The following is a 16,884-nucleotide window of genomic DNA, read 5'->3' as shown; positions in this document are numbered from 1 at the left end:
AGCGCAAAATTGACGATTTTCGCAAACAGAATCTATAAGATTTCATAAAAAACACAATTGGAAAAAAATATTTTAAAAATAATTGTAAATAGATCTGGTATCTGCCATCACCCATTTCCCGATAACAGCGGCTGTTCGTTCAGTAACATGAAGAGATACCTCCGTTTTCATATAACACGGTCGTCGAAGACTGCCATGTGACACATCGCTAGAAAGCTTTGATAAAATTGGTTTCTAATGACTCTGTCTTTGCCAAAATCTGCTACAAGGTTCGTGACTGGTCAAATCTGAGCACGTGACCTAAGTCGGCCAATCAAATTACATCTATGATCTGATAAATTTCAGAATTTGACGAAAGACTTTTGTTAAATCGTGTTATTCTAAAAGTTTTAAGCAGGAAATTGCGATCTATATTAAAAATATGGAACTTCATAGATGTATCGTGCCAGGTTACGAGCTGTGACAAAGATTTTTCATGCTTATATTTTTGCATTAAACATCGTCTCCGAACCGAGGAAATTGAGACGACGAAAGCCGAGATGTCATTTGACTTACATTACACGCGATCGCACGAAAAGATGGAAATAATAACTTAAATGTAAGTCTGACAACTTTAAGATATATTTTTAAAATTTTATCTATTACTTTGTATAATATATAGCTTGAAAAGTCTTTACATTGCTCTTTGACATGTTCGCTGTGGACCCGTTGTCGAAAAGTGTTTTCGAGATTTTATTTTCAAAAACATTGCGGGAATAGTGAATAGTTTTTTAATTCATCGATAAGAAATGATAAATTGAAATGGAATACGTATTTCAGACATTGTGAAATGTGATAGATTAAATAAATGAATCATAGGACAGGTAGGTTAATAAAATTATATACTATTTTGACGTGACTACGGCTTCGTCAGTCAACCGGCCTACGGGTGTCGTCTGGTATTCGAGGATGGCATGTCATCTTAAAATAAGAAACGACCTTGGGTCAATGGAATAAATTACCGATGACATAGTTTTTACGGCATTTGATTGGTCTCCCGAAAATAGACAAACGTCATTTGCATAATATTAAGCTCCGTGCTATATGTTCATTGGTCAAAAAGAGCTCGGAATAGTCCGCGTTCACGAAAGTTGAAAAGAAGTAAAAGGTTTTCCCGGAAACGCGAATGGGGAGGTAACTCTAAATTGGAGGTAAACAAATCAAGGAAAATCTTCGCGAATTTAAATGTTATCACAGTGAATTTAGAAACTTAGGTATTTCTCAACCAATTGTTAAACGGGGAAAAAGCAAGACGCAAAAAATATCGTCTTTATTTTGATTTATAGACGCAAAATCATAAATTAAGACGCATTTTGCGTCTTAGCGTCCCTTAATTTCGAACCCTGGACCATTGTGATGTCATTGGTTACCATGATGCCACAATCAAATGACAACACTAATTGCTCTGCTACAGTACTTTTTACACTAAGACACTGCTAATTACAGTCTACAAACTGAAAAAGTTGGAAGAATGATGTTGTATGATAAATAAAATCTAACTTGGGTGATATCAAAAGACACTCAGGTGAGATTCTCTCTATATATCGTATCGTGACCCATGTGTTGTGTCGTATCAACCTGACTGAGACATTACAGGGAACTGTCTCTACAGGTGGCAGCATTGGACTCCTGACGTTGGCGAGATCTGTGTGCTGGGGATGTGGTGGGGTGTCACAAGCAGGCCGGGACAAGTGCAATTGGAATCTGTATCAACCAAGGATTGCGCAAATCACGACCTGCCCGTGTCCCTCTGCCAGCCAGCAGGATCTGGCTACACACGTCAAACACTTGCAGTGACAAATATAACAACCTTACAGTGACAGAACCTGGCTATATAGTCAAACACTGGCAGTGACAAATACAACCATTCTCCTTGCTAAGTCGACAAAACCTGGCTACACAGATCAAGATGAGAACCAGATAATCTTAGTTGACAAAAATGTAGTCTACGAAATTCAGTTCCCAAAGTCTCCGGACATGACGGCTAACAGAGAAGCAGAATTTCCTTATATCTCAGTCAAGCTTGACAAGTTCACATCATTTCAACAATGAAGACTAAAACTATGTGTTCTCAATTTTACACTTGCCCTGATGGGCCTCGAAACCCAAGACACAATACCCACTTCAAGATCATCAAGACAACTGAAACTGCAATCCCTGACACTGACAAGATACTTCACAAATTTCAATATGGACTGTGTATGCTGGATACAAATCAGGGTTAGATCTAGGTTGTGTTTTTCTAGGTACGGACTCAGTGTATGCAGGAGAAGGAATCGGTGTATGCAGGATAAGGAATCGGTGTATGCAGGATATGGAATCGGTGTATGCAGGATATGGAATCGGTGTATGCAGGATATGGAATCGGTGTATGCTGGATAAGGAATCGATGTATGAAGGATAAGGAATCGGTGTATGCAGGATAAGGAATCGGTGTATGCAGGATAAGGAATCAGTGTATGCAGGATAAGGAATCAGTGTATGCAGGATATGGAATCAGTGTATGCAATCGGTGTAATCTAGATAAGGAATTGATGTATTCTAGATACGGACTCGGTGTATGCTGGCAATGGTCCTGTCAACGGTTGTCTGGGCATCCTATAGCAGGCCGGGACGAGTGCAATTTGGACATATCTTCAAGGTTGCTCCCATCAAGACCTTCCACAGAACACAAAATCGATTGACGCGTCCAGCTGCATATGGTCATGAAAAGTCTTCTAAAGTCCATGTTTGAAGCGAGAAAAGTCCAAATGTCCTTATCATACCAATATTACAACAATAAAAAAAAAATATATTCTGTAGCAGCAAATCCAGGGACTACCACACACAAATACGAACTGGACCGAGATCTTACCACAACTCAACTGTCAGAGCAAAACTATCAGACCACAACTGTCAGTTAAACGTAACGCACATCCTCAGATTTCAACGGTTTTCAACAATTCATACAGCTTCTTTTGCATCTTATTCTCCAAAAAATGTGATATTATTCAAACTGTGAATTTTTTTAATGTTCATATTTTTGTAAATCTTGAGGAATTGTGAAATTCTAAATTCAAATTTGGAAATTTTACTGTCATTTGCCAATGGCTCAAATTAGTTATGTAAAAGATGCACCAGCGCAAACTATTATTGAATAGTGCATGCTAATATTTATAGCTAAATGCACTAAGTGCGGTAAAACAAATTTAAATTTGTGTCCGACTTACCTTTTCTTTTCATCCCAACGATTATTGAACTCACTCAATACCATTAAGCTTTATGTACCCTGCTATACCAGTAATCTTTGTGTTTTATGTAAATGTGGGTACTTCAAGGCTATGAGTACGTTCCTTTCACGTTTTACAGCAATACAACACTAAATTATGAAAAATTGTGATAGTCGTCACATATCTGAGCTTTTATATTTAGACCAGGTTATGCATCTGTGTTTTGACTCATATTTATGTAAAGTTGGGATCAGGATGCATCTTATGTTTTAATGTCAACATGCACCTGGTGCAAGTTTAACCAAGTCCCTCAAATCAAGCCCGGACTTGGCGCACACTTGGGGCCGAATATCAGCCTCTGAAATGGTCTATATAAATCCCTCCTTGACATGGACATAGCAACCATTAACTTCTATCCATGGTTTGATCAGAAGTTAAGAGTTATCTCCCTTTAACCACACTTTGCCAATGCCGAGGAAAAGAAGTGTGCTGCATGCAAATATTATACAAATACAGATATGGAAGAAAGTGACTATCAGTTGTTTTGTTTGTTTGTTTGCTGTTTGATGCCGCACTCAGCAATATTCCAGCTATATGATGGTGGTCTGTAAATAATCTAGTCTGGACCAGACAATCCAGTGATTGATACATGAGCAATTTGGATACGATGACATGATCAACCAAGTCAGCGAGCAGTAGAGGTTTGAACAGTATTTCAGTTATATATAGCTTTATGTGGGATGCGGGATGCGGGATGCGGGACAACCTTCGTCAACTGTATTAAAGTAGTGTTGGTTTCAGGGCGGACAATTCCACCTAATATTGTTCCACTGGTTCTTTTCCAAGTACTTGTAGCAGTGACCTTTGATGCGAGATATTTATATCCAACATCAACGATGAACCACTTTCGGCACATTTCAGAATCATGAACATAAAATATTTCTAATAAAATGAATTAAAAATATTCCCATCATGACTTAATGAGAGATTTGAGTAATATTGCACTCGTCTCGACCTACTTTCCTGATGGAAATGCATGTTGTTTCAAGCCAGTCAGCAGTGTTGACGCTGTATGGCGCTGTTTGTAAATAATCGAAGCTGGACCAGACAATCCAATGATTGAAATCATGAGCATCGACATGCATACCTAGTCAATGAGTCGGACTGCCCGACCCTGTTAGTCGCCTCTTGTGGCAAGTATGGGTTGCTGAAGAGCATATGTACCTGCCCATACAAATTAGTAGCCTTGGGCTAGCAGGCTAGCGTTGATTTCTAACCCTGCTCATAAAGCTGAAACATGCACCTACCTGCTCCCAGCACTAACTGCAGATTTGTTAGGCAGATTTCCTTTGTTAGAACTTAATATTGCAGTACTTGACAAGTGCTTCCAGGGCGTGTAAGTGCTTGGGCTTTTTGCTTGTGTTGTGTATATCCCTGGAGATGGACCTCTGTGATTGGGGAATGCCCAGTGCATTGTATGACTGCCTAGCTCTAGTATGATATGATCATAGCTACCTGCCAAACAGCCACCTCGATGTTGCCTAGCTCAACTCCATGGGCTTCAGTACTGGGACAGAGGGGTTGTGTGAAGGATTTTTCGAATTTGTTCAGCTCTTGATTGATAGAAATTAAAAAAGTGAGTGAGTTCGGTTTAACACTGCTTGGAACAGTATTCCAGTTATATCACGGCTTGATGTTGCCTAGCTCAATACCAAGGGCCTCACTGCTGGGACACGGGTTGTGTAAAGGACTTTTCAAATAAATTCAGCAACTGATAGTAGAAATTAGTTAACTTTCGAATATATCGCCCTGGTCAAATGAGTAAATTATATTTAAAAAAATAGGTTACCAGAGAAACAATTGAGTTCAATCTTAGTGACAAACAGTTATAAGCTTTTACAGTCAATAACTAGTAAAATACAGGACTTTTATGTATCTAACAGTTGGCGACTGAATCTAGAGACATTGCTGGCAGACACGTGGAAGCAAAAATTAATTTCTAACCCTAGTCTCAGCTTGGCCCATGTAACCTTCTGACTCTCTCAGGCTGTCTGTGTTCTGTAGCTATGTTACCTTGGACATGGGACAGACAGCAGGTAGAGGGCACCTGCTAGATGTACCCACAGATCCCCCTGGCTCCTGCTGCCGGACAGGACAGGCACCAGTTTCTAAAACTGGTAACAGGCCTCTACATGTGTCTCAGCTCAACTCTTGCCTCCCAGTCCACCCCTGTGAGAACATGTCCTACAGCCTGGGGCCGGTGGTAATCTGAGCAGTGCTGTATTCAGCCATGAAGCAAACCTGTGTAGCCAGTCATGCCCCACTGCCTCCATTCACACAGGGGCTGAATCACGACACTCACTCCATGTGGCAGCTCAGCTGAAATAGAACAAAGGCTTATTACTCCACAAATTAATACAGTGTGACAGTGAATGCTGGTTCAATCACACAAAGATTTGCTGCTGTTTAACAGGTGCTTGGTCACCGCAGATTATCAAGTTGTAGTCAACTGATCAACAGGTGCTTGGGCTGATAATATAGATCTATGTAACAAGGTATCCTGTTGAACCGGTGCTTGGTCAACAGAGATGTATTAAGTTGTAGTCAACTGTTCAACAGGTGCTTGGCTGATAATATAGTTCTATGTGAAAAGATATCCATTCAATGTACAAGCAACAACAACCTGTTCAATTGCTTATTTCCTGCCTGGTTAATACAGACATCACATAAGTTACAGGCTGCTTGGAGTCGCACCTGTCTGGCAGCTAAAAGCAAATATCACAACAGACAATAACTAACTAAATTTGACTATGCTTAAAAACACTTTCATTCCTTAACAATGACTTCAAATTATCAAGAGAAGTTTTAGAAGAATTCAAGTAAAGACGATAATCATATACATGTTTGTATTTCCTAAAATAATTGATGAATCTTCCCAAATGGACACACAACAACCTTCCTGTATAGTAACAGGTCTACCATGAAGACTGACAGACTGCAGCAAAATAAAACGGTCAAAGGTCCACACTGCACAAAGAATCATCAACAGAAACCAATGAGAACGTAACCAACAACTAAGAAACAGCATCATAACCCTGGAAGCACGTTGCCGAAAACATGGAAACGGCAGCACTAAAGCACACAGACTGAAACCTTTCAAACGAGGCACGCACAGGATTGACAGTCATGTCACGAGCATCAACAAACGGCGAGTAAACTGACATCTTACAGCACTAATATAATAATACTAGAGCTACAGATAAGCCGTGTATTTGTGTAAAATAACCACAAAACATATTTAAAACTTCACTTAACTTACGTACAGAAACGCATGCATTAAATGCATCAAATCAGCGATAGAAACTAACATTTTTTGTCCACTAGTCATTATAATAACATATAGCAAAACCCTTAAAAATGCCAAATTTCTACTAGTCCTTATGAAACCCTTAACTATTGGGCAGTTTGGCAAGGACTACAGGACTAGTGCCAATTTCTAACGCTGCAAATGTATACAAACAGCACGCGTATAAACCCAAAGAAGCTTTTTCAGCAAGCATACAAATGATCATCGATCCATGCAATTGGGATTGATGACATTCATCAACCAAGTCAGCAAGTCTGAAAATATTCGAGTCTGGACCAGACATTCACGTGATTGACATGATCATTGATCCACGCAATTGGGATTGATGACATGCATCAACCAGGTCAGCGAGTCTGATAATATTCAAGTCTGGACCAGACAATCCAGTGATTGACATCATGATCATCGATCCACGCAATTGGGATTGATGACATGCAACAACCAAGTCAGCGAGCCTGACCACCCGATCCCGTTAGTCTCTTACGACAAGAGTCGTCGCTTTTTACGGCAAGCATGGGTTGCTGAACCTGGAGAGATGACTTGGATGAAGAGACAGAGGCTGCTTGGTTTAATGCCAACAGACTGGTCATGGCAGGACCCAATGAAAGTATCACTCATTTCGAGCACTGATGAAGCCGTGCTCCAAGGCTGTACTGAATGATAAGTCTATGGATGTATCATAATTCTATCCTTATAATAGGCAAGTCTAGATAAGCAGACAGTGAGTCTTTTATTGGGACTTTTACTGGGACAACTTGATCTTATTATTTATAAAATCTAAAACAATATGCTTTCAACTAATAATTATTGCCTTAAGTTAGAGATTTGTGCAAGTCTAGCACTGATGATACAAGATAATACACAGCACAGACCCATATGCTTTCGTTAACTTACTGAAGGTGTCAATTATTCTGACATCGACAGGATCTCATAGGTCAGTATGAAGGTTAAACTTTACTTGTACCACGGTCAACGAAATCAACTTCATCATCCCCGTAAAATGATGTTAATAGTCAGAGAGCTGGTTTAACACAGACTGAACAGTATTTCTGGTCTTACAACATTTACCACTTTTGAGGAACCCATGAGCTTGGGTACGATGCTGACAAATTTTGAAAAATAAGCAGAGCCAACTGGGATTCGAAAACACGATCATAGGTTTCAGGTACACCTCCGTAAAGACACTGCACAGTGAATTGCAGACCCTTAAGACTGGGCCACCTGTACCATCCCTAAAGCTGTTAATAACAAATTAGGAATAATCACCAAGGGATCAGTGTTGGGTCCTATTGTCCAACATCAAAAGTTAGTGGTTAAGTGGCCCCTGGCCCTCAAGTAAAGACCCTGTGGACATACCCCGGTGTATCTACTTACTAGTAGTAACAAATAACCAGATTCAAAGTTAGTGCGCCAAACGTAACGTCATAAACTATCCAGAATGACAAGAGGCTAGAGTTACTATCAGCAATATATATACCCTGGTTGGGTGTTATCAGTGATGTATCGCCCTATGAGATGTGTACTATTTATCTTATCTCCTCCACAAGCAGGTCATCCACCCCACCCGCCTCCACCTACATACAGTATGTATATATTTATACACACAGCCAGCCCACTGTCAGTCCACCAGCATCTATACAGTCACACTGCAACAGTGTTAGCTTACAACAGTGTGTGAATTTGTTATATTTCATCACAGCCACCAGTAGAATAACCAGGGACGGAAATTAGCACTAGCCCAGGCCACTGTTGTTGTGTAAAATTTCAGTTATTTTGGGGTAAGTACAGTTTGTCAACACTATTCGGGCTAGTAGACTTCCTTCATTTATCCTAATAACAGAATACACCATAACATATATCAGTAATACACACCACTGAGCCGTGGTATAACGCTCCATAGTTGTCAGGGTCAGACACAGCCACCAGTCCACTAGTGCTTACTGAACACCAAGAAAGGGGTGATTTCTAAAAAAGATCTAATATATCACACACAAAAACTAGTCCAAAATGAACTGTGGACCAGTTAGATTTACCCCTGCATCATAGTGGATTAACATTTCATACCAGGGTTTGAAATCAATTTCATGCATCAACCAAGTCAGCGAGCCTGACCATCCTTTAGTCGCTGCTTACAACAAACTAGTTGCCTTTTACAGCAAGAATGGGTTGCTGAAGACTTATTCTACCCCGGATCTCTAGGGTCTCCAGTCAGCTTGATATGGGAGGAAAGCCTGAAGTGATGCAGGTCTCAGACATTTACCACTTTGGTGAAACCCTCAAGCACGGGTATGGCTTTGACAAACCTGGGAACATAATCGGGACGAACACTGGTAGGGATGCAAACTCATGATCTAAGGTTTTCTGGCATGCCCAAGGGACGCAACTCAGCACAGCAAATTGCACAAGCTCCTTTCTAGCGTGACAATTTTGTTACATTCTCAGTAATATCGCTGCCCAAAAATCTTGAAATTTGCCCTCTAACTCCAAATGTAGTCTTGTTTATATCTTGTTTGGGAAGGCCTTCATAGGGAATTATGAAAAGGTTAACGACTGACTAGATATTACCTTTTCATTTGTTTAATCAAATTGGCTCAAAATTGCAGACAAATGGAAAATCACATAATAGTTGAAAAGATTCAAATATAAACAAAACTAAGAAAATAATTTAGCTGTACTAAAAGTATTCACGTCATGGCAGTTATCGCTTGTTTGTAAAAATAACGGTCAGTCAGCTGCAGCATGGTTGTGGTCACCCATTCAGCCAAGTCTTTATAACGATAACATATAGCAAAACCCTTAAAAGTAGCACATTTCTACTAGTCCTTATGATACCTTAACTATTGGGCAGTATGGCAAGGACTACAGGACTAGTGCCAATTTCTAACGCTGCTATTACAGTGGCAGCGATAGTAGAGCTCTCCACGGACTGGCTATAGTTGTGAATTGCGGTGCCATAGATGACTGGGCCACTCGTGCCCTGTGAACTCTTTCAATTGTATGACCTAGAAACACTTCCACTGTCAACACTAGGAATTTTTTTCCATTCTTCACTAACCCTTGTACACCTCAACATAACACATCAGATTTCTAAATGTTTACAGACACAAACTGCCATTTGCATCGTTTAATGTGTGCTTTTGGACCCATTGCCCGCTGAAATAATTTATTGTTGGACGCCTATTGAATAACAGTCTCATGCATGAATAAACTTCATATTTCACAGGATCTTGAAGTGCAGAGTACGTTACAAACAGCTCAATGCACATATAGTTCACCATTGTAGTATATTCAATTTCCTGCCCAGTTATTTACGACTATCTTGACAGCTGAATGTAAGGACTTTCAACTTCCTTGCTGGTTTCAGCGTCTGATTTATCACTGCAATAGCTCGGTGACATTATCTCAAATGCTAACTGTTCAATGAATAGGAGCGGAAACCTTTACAGATCGAGGCTTTTTACATGTACATCAGACCCAACTCAAGCATGGTCACCTGCACTTCATGGGGTTAGATCAAACGCGATATCGTGTTCATATTTAACACAAGGATTTGACGTACTGTTATATATATAAATACAAATCAGAGTAGAAATTTGACCTGGACATGTGAAAATGTGTTGTTTTTCTTATTCTTATTTTTTTTTTAACGCAGCGATCAACAATATTTCAGCCAGACACAGGCGAACCGTTGAAACAAGTCTCTGCCATGCAACCAGTGGTTGACGTAATGAGCAACAAATTTGACCCAAGCATTCGTCGTTTGGTTGTTCAACGTTCGTTTGTTGCACTCAGTAATATTCCAGCTGTATGTTGCCAGTCTGTAAATTATCCAGTGATTGACATCATGGCCATCAATCCACGCAATTGTAATGCGATGACAAGTATCAACCAAGTCAGCGAGCCTGTCCTACCGATCCCGTTAGTCGCCTCTTACAACAAGAATGGGTTGCTGAAGACCTATTCTACCCCCGATCTTCACGGGTCTGTTGTTCAACGTCGCACTCGGCAATAGTCTAGCCATATGTCATCTCTAAATAATATAAAGTGTGAACCATACAATCCAGTGATTGATATTATGAACATCTCATGCTGTCAGGGTACAATGACACAAGCAACAAAGTAACAAGAGTCCGACCTCCCAATCCATGAAGTCACAAGCACATGTTGCTGGGAACCAGCTCAAACCCTGAACACTGGGATACTGACTGAACTGTAGGCTTTTCAGCATTATTTCTACTAGATCAAAATACAAATCTTTTGGGAAAATTAACTGTACTTGCCGTAAGTAATTTCACCTTTAACAGGGTTAGAAATTGGCACTAGTCCTATAGTCCTTGCCAAACTGCCCAATAGTAAAGGCATCCTAAGGACGAGTAGACATTTGCCCTTTTTAAAGGTTTTGCTATATGTTATCATTATAAGGACTAGTGAACTGAAACCTTTAGTTTCTACCGCTGCTTTAAGAGTAGCATTCTGTATTTGGTAAAGGTTTTTTTGCGAGAAATATAGGATTGACTTTCCCGCCATGTTTCTGCATTTTACAAAATGACACTTCACCAATGCTCACCCACGGAGTGCTTAAGTGGACTGTGTAGTTGTGCCAGTCCTATGCATGTATTATACCTGCCTTGAATGCCTTGAAACCCAAGCACAAGCATAGTAAACACACACAACAATACCAACTTGGCAATCTTTCAAATCTCACCACAATGCACACCGACAGATTTCAGTTTATAACTTCACAACAATCGTCTATCCTGCCTTCACCTCGAACAATCATATATCTGGCCTGCCTTCCCCTCTAACAGTGCCCAGAGAAAGATCATTCAGGGTACTTTGAAAGTACAGCAAGTGAATAATACACAAGTCCTACCTTCCAACGTAACATTGCACGTTTCAGTCAAAAGACAAAGCCGTCCTAACAGAGGCAAAGTTGTGGTCAGTCGCTGACAAACACTACACAGCTAACATTAATAGGGGTGTCATGCTAAATCAAAATATCGATATATTGCTATTGATAAGCACTTAAAGTCAATAAATCGATTGTTAAATCAGTTTCCGATCAATAGTATCGATTTCAGTCGAGAATATCGATAGTTTTGATAGTACATGCAATGCTGTTCAAATTTGTTTTCTTTTGATCATGAGTGGTAGTAATTTACACATGGTAATGTTGAAGTTTCTTTTCTTAAATTATTAGGATAAAGAAAAACCAAGTCAGTCATATCTCAAACTTAATTCCTTTTTTGTTGTGGTTATCACATTCAAAGAAACTTCAGTTCCAACTTTTAATTTAACTCTAAAATCCATCTAAAATGATACACTGTAAACTATTGATATTTATCGCAATGGTTGCTTGCAATATTTCAATGGCAGCACAATCCAGAAAAAGTAAAACATTTCATGTGACTAAACAAATGCGTTAATTATGTTATCTTTACCTATTTGTAACAAACCGGATAGATAGCAACTAGCGTGACAGGTCTCAGTCCAGTTCCACAAAGTGATCCTAGCACCACAACAATCATAAGTCAATGTTAAAGCATGGACGTTCTGACAAACCTAAATCAGTGTTTAAGAATGGGAGACACAGCCGATGATCACTTCCCATGAAGAGGACCATATCAACTTACAACTATAACTTTAGAAATCAGAATATCGGTCCAATACAAGTTCTAGAAGCAGACAGAACCCTATGCAGAAACCAAGTAAATAAATGACAAAATGACCTGAAGTCCACTTGCAAGGAGAACATGTGACATATATTCTTTGCACATGGCAAATCTGTAGTAGATTATTTTGGTGGCCAAGTGAAAATATAAACTAATTCCTAACCCTGATAGAAGTATATCACCAACACCCACTCTGTGCCGGCAATGAATATTAATAAAGTAAACTGAACAACAAAACCTACAAATACTCACAAACATTCCACGCTGAGAGTTGAGGCAAGCCACCCAGGTCAGGGGTAGTGTAACCACCTCCTTCACCAGCACATGGTGTGTGCCTGCCTGCCTGCCTACCTAGCCAAGCGTCCCCACGTGCTTGTCACCCCAGCAACCAGGTTAACAACCGTTAGTGCCAAGACCTGTCCCCCTTCAGTGGCGGTCCACATCCATTAGAAGCGCGTACCTGAACGGGCATATCGGGGACCGTTCAACAGGTTGTCTAACACAAGGCTCTACAGGAATGAATAGGCGGGTATTGTCGGGTCTGCAATATAGCTGGGATTATCTCCTAACCAGGCTATAACTATGTTATTACACCCCACAGTAGAATTGGTATTAGGCCTAGGCAATGTGAAGGATAGGAAAGATTTTGCATTTCAAGGGCATTCCGTACATTATTAAGAAGGATTAGAGGTGCTGTGTTCTTAGGGTTCAGTAATTGCAGTGTGTGGTAGTGTTCGTCCAACAATGGGGACAGCATAGCTCTGTCTTCACAGAAAATCCTGACATGAAGTTTGAGGAACAACGGATGAACATATGATAGCATGATCCTACACATGTAGAATCAAGTTGACACTTGAAACTGGGAGCATCTGCTACACTTATTAAATATTTCCATTTCTTAAGAGAAGGGTCAATATTTTCAATTGTTGCCAGTGTGATGAGTGAATATACATTTTTATCATCATGTCTTGCCTCAGAAAAGAAAACAATGTTGGAGAGTCATGAATGCCTTGTGGAAAAGGTCATGATTTGGGGTCCAAGAAGACAAAGATACCTTAGTGGAAAGCATTAAGGAATATAGGACCCACATACATTGTAACACTAGAAACGAGAAAGAAATCTTTGCTAAAACAGTTACGGCATACACTTTCTATCTGCACATTTAACAGTGTTAGAAACTGGCACTAGTCTGTAGTCCTTGCCATACTGCCCAATAGTTAAGGTATCATAAGGACCAGTAGAAACTTGCCATTTTTATGGGTTTTGCTATATGATATCATTATAAGGACTAGTGGACCAAAACTGTCAGTTTCTAACACTGTTTAAGAGAATCAGGCCAATGGGCTCTTTACACTGGTTTGCCTGCAATAGCTTAATCTTGCCAAACTGTACAATATTATGAGGACTTTTAGAAATTGTCCACTTTAAACGGTATATATTTTAAGGGCAAATGGACTAAAACTGTTAGTTTCTATCGTATTTGACTGTCACATACTTCTCAATAGAAGTACAAGAACACCCTTTGTTTCATATTACAATAGTTAATCTGACATAACATGTTAGAACTGGGTGTTCTTTAACTTCTTTTGGGTATACTGAACAAAGTGGTGACGTCCAAAAAATTAAAATAGTTTGCAGTGGTAAACTAACAGTTTTAGCCCACTAGTCCTTATAATGATAACTTAGCAAACCCCTTAAGAATGGCAAATTTCTACTAGTCCTTAGGATACCTTAACTATCTGGCAGTTTGGCAAGGACTACAGGACTAGTGGCAATTTCTACCGCTGGTTTGTTATGTTTGTTTGCTTTCAGTGTTCATAAGAAATGTGTTCTACAGTACATGCTTCAGTTAGAACTGTGTTAAAAACTTAAATTACATAAACGAGCACAGGTTAGATTAAGATTTTTAAGCCCAATAGTGAGAATACATAGAAAAATAAAACCAACATTAATGATTATTTGAACTTGATTTAGCATTACAATGAAAACTCAACATGAAAGAGCCAAACATAGAGAAAATAAAACCAAACTACATAAATCATCCTATCACACAGAAAATACACTGTATGCTACCCCAACTGTAACAAATCCCTCCAATACATACTGTTATTCACAAGTTCATACTTATTGAAGATGTCATAGCTCAAGCAAACCACACAATCATTAGATGAGGTAACAATTTGAAACCAGCCTGAAAAAAACAAAACAAGCACCTGTTGGAGTAGGTGTGGAGACTTCTCTGTGAGCACACCGGCCTAAAGATCCCAAACCCTGGTGTACATCATCCAAATGTCTACACCTTCCTCACTGTACAAACAGTTGTCAGTAAAGTCCACACCGGTTGCTGGTCCACCCTGTACTGTCATTGCCAAGGCTCAGCTCACCACCTCAGTCAGCCAAGCAACACTACACTACCCTACCTGCTGCCATGTGTTAAAACCTGTATTGCCATGTGCTAAAACTCGTATCGCCATGGCGCGGGATATGCAGTATACACCCGTATTCTCCTCACTCAAGTGTAGCTAGGCTAGCTCATTGACTGGCTGGCTAGTTAGCCTCTGGGCAGGGGTGTTGGATAAGGGAGTCAAAGGCATTGAATACAAACTCTAGGCTAGTCAACACAACAGTTAGTATTCTATTATATCCAGATTAGGACTGGCAAGCCCTCACAATGGCGTTCCCTAGCTCTATTCAATATTGTACAAGGCTCATTACCCTATTGTTGAAATTCAAGACATTGTGTTTTAACACATCGTAACCAGCTTTCCTGGCATTACTTTGAATAAGAGGCAGCTTTTCAATAGCAGTATGAAATAATACCTGTGTGCCTTGCAGACAGGGAAATTAATGTGTTTGTATATGATCAACACAACTTTCCAGAATATAACACCACACATACTCAGCCTGTCATTCTGCAGTGTGTTTGTTGACCAACTGAGAATGACCTAGCAAATCTCTAATGTGAAACATTTTCAAAAATAATTAGTCTTGTCGACACAAAATCACGTTTGAATAAGCAGCTTTGCAAACAGTCACAAAAGGCTTGCTCATTAAGGAAGGACAATGCAAGATCAAACACTTGATGGTTTGTATGAAAGTTAAGCACGACACAACTTAGAGCTCAGATTTAGTTGAGTTCTCCATAAAGTCTACAACCATACATCGGCTTCCAGAATATTGGATACATTTAATCTGAAAAACAGCTAGTTACGTTACATTTTTGACCAGAGAGCGCTGGAAATAACTTAAATAAGAACACTTCACTGGGTTAGAACTTAACACTAGTCCGCTAGTACACATTTCCTAATTTCTCCATTGTTTTAACACAAGGGCTTTTTATCATTAACCAGCAAGTAAAGCTATTGAGTTAGTTCTTACCCTGCTTTAGGAAATATTTCAGGGAGAAAACAAAAACTTCACACATCCTGAAACTTTAGGTCAATCTTTAAGCCTCAATCTATCAAAAGTTGTCTAACTCTAATAAGTGTAAGTATGACACCAGACAGCCAACATGAAAGTACTAACATGTAGCTGTACAACTGTAGAAGGACAGGTTTTGGCGAGTCGACACAAATGTACATTTCAGAGACTTCATTAGATTTCTTTTTGCAAAAGGTGTCTACACATATACTGAAAAAAAAGGCATCAATATTTTTAGGTATTTTGTTTTGTAGCGAAGACTGAGCACACAATTTCATATAATATCACCCAAAATATTCATGATCCCAAACTTTTTTGTTCAGAATATTTCTGCAAAACCAGATTGATTACTACTCAAGACTAACATATAGCAAATATAGGCTCAATGATCACGCTGTAATTATCATAAAACATGCATAAACGCAGGGTTAGGACTTAACTCAAAAGCTTAAAAAGCCCAAGAAAAGATAAAATGCCCTTGTAATGTTAAAACAATGGGGAAATTTGTACCAGCCCCTAGCTAATGTTAATTTCTAAACCTGAAACACTTGGTGGGATGATGAGTTTTTGCTTCTCGACTCAAGTATCGATAACAGTCACACACGAAGTAAACAATATCAATTCTTACCTCAAACATTGATTTAATAATTGTTGTTACACCAAACATTATTTTTGCTTCATTCTTTGTTGTTTAACGCCGCACTTAGCAGTATTCCAGCTATATGATGGCGGGCTGCAAACAATCAAATCTGAACCAAACCATCCAGTGATTGATCTGTCCAATTGGGATACGATGACATGCATCAAACCAGGTCAGCTGGCTTGACCACCCGATCCCCTAAGTCACCTCTTAAAACAAGCATAGTTGCCTCCTATGGCAAGCATGGGATGCTGATGACCTATTCCAACCCGGATCTTCACGGGTAACACCAAACATTAACATTGATTAATTAGTAGTGAAAACGTTAATATTATCATCAATTGCACTGCTGACTGTAAATTGTCATTGGGCCAGGTATTTGGCCATCCTGTCTATGAAGAAGATGGCTTACACAACACAGATAAGATCACATGCATGTATTGTGATATGTATCTGATCGTGAGCAAAGAATCGTGATACGCATGGATACAATACACAGTTGGTGTATTGTCCCAGCACTAATAAACGCTGAAACCA

General features: G+C 39.5%; 1 long non-coding RNA gene across 1 annotated transcript in view; it reads right to left on the bottom strand.

Annotated features, from left to right (window-relative positions):
- Window positions 1-4,434: 4,434 nt before the first annotated feature.
- Window positions 4,435-16,884, bottom strand: part of LOC124142077 — a 37,917-nt gene continuing 25,467 nt past the window's right edge. Inside the window, exon 4 of the long non-coding RNA XR_006862127.2 lies at window positions 4,435-5,627. This is a non-coding gene — a long non-coding RNA (uncharacterized LOC124142077). The remainder of the gene's footprint in view (window positions 5,628-16,884) is intronic.

Source organism: Haliotis rufescens, unplaced genomic scaffold (assembly GCF_023055435.1).
Source record: "Haliotis rufescens isolate VD_foot unplaced genomic scaffold, xgHalRufe1.0.p SCAF_14, whole genome shotgun sequence".
Classification (NCBI taxonomy): domain Eukaryota; kingdom Metazoa; phylum Mollusca; class Gastropoda; order Lepetellida; family Haliotidae; genus Haliotis; species Haliotis rufescens.
The sequence above is the reverse complement of the archived record's forward strand: the minus strand, read 5'-3'. Positions and strand labels throughout refer to the sequence as shown.